The following is a 740-nucleotide window of genomic DNA, read 5'->3' on the forward strand; positions in this document are numbered from 1 at the left end:
GGCCTTGGGGGGGGTCATAAGGCCTGGGGCGCCTGCCGGCAGAGGCAGCTCAGCCCCTTCGTCTGCACTGCCGGCCCCAACCCATCCCCATCCTCATCCCAGCCCCAGCTCCTCTCCATCCCAGCCCATCCCCTCCTCATCACTCTCCCTGTCCCCATCCCTTCCTCATCCCATCCCAGCTCATCCCTGTCCCTTTTCCTCATCTCTTTCCCATTCCCAGCTCTATCCCATCCTACCCCATCCTCATCCCTGTCCTTGTCTGCATCCCATCCCGTCCCATCCTAACTTGTGTCCCTATTCCATTCTATCCTTATCCACATCCCCAACCCATCCCTGCCCGTGTCCCCATCCCAATCGTATTCCCCTCCCATCCCTGTCTCCATCATCCCATCCAATCCCATCCCTATCCCTGCCCCCCCCCTCTGCAACCCCTGCAGCTCTGCCAGGCGCAGCCCCTAAACCAGAGCATCCCCTACCCCAGACTGGACCTTACTGGAGCAGCCCCAGCGGGCAGGGAGGGGGGCAGGTCCCGGCTCTGCTGGCCCAGGGACACCAATTCCCGTTGTCCCGGTTGTCCCCAGCCCCCCCACCTGGGTACTGGAGCGGGATGTCGATTTTGGGCCCGATGACGTAGTGTCCCTCCTCCAGGCTGTGGGCTGTCACCGTCGTCCACTGCCGGCACGAGTGGACCAGCAGCACGTCCTGGGCTGTCACCCCCTACACGCGCACAACTGCGTGTG

General features: G+C 63.4%; 1 protein-coding gene across 1 annotated transcript in view; it reads right to left on the minus strand.

The window, feature by feature from the left end:
• Positions 1-730, minus strand: part of GAREM2 (GRB2 associated regulator of MAPK1 subtype 2) — a 6,608-nt gene extending 5,878 nt beyond the window's left edge. Inside the window, exon 1 of the mRNA XM_017743388.1 lies at positions 591-730. The gene's annotated coding sequence lies outside the window, so the exon portion shown is untranslated. The remainder of the gene's footprint in view (positions 1-590) is intronic.
• Positions 731-740: the final 10 nt, after the last annotated feature.

Source organism: Corvus brachyrhynchos, unplaced genomic scaffold (assembly GCF_000691975.1).
Source record: "Corvus brachyrhynchos isolate BGI_N302 unplaced genomic scaffold, ASM69197v1 scaffold211, whole genome shotgun sequence".
NCBI lineage: Eukaryota > Metazoa > Chordata > Aves > Passeriformes > Corvidae > Corvus > Corvus brachyrhynchos.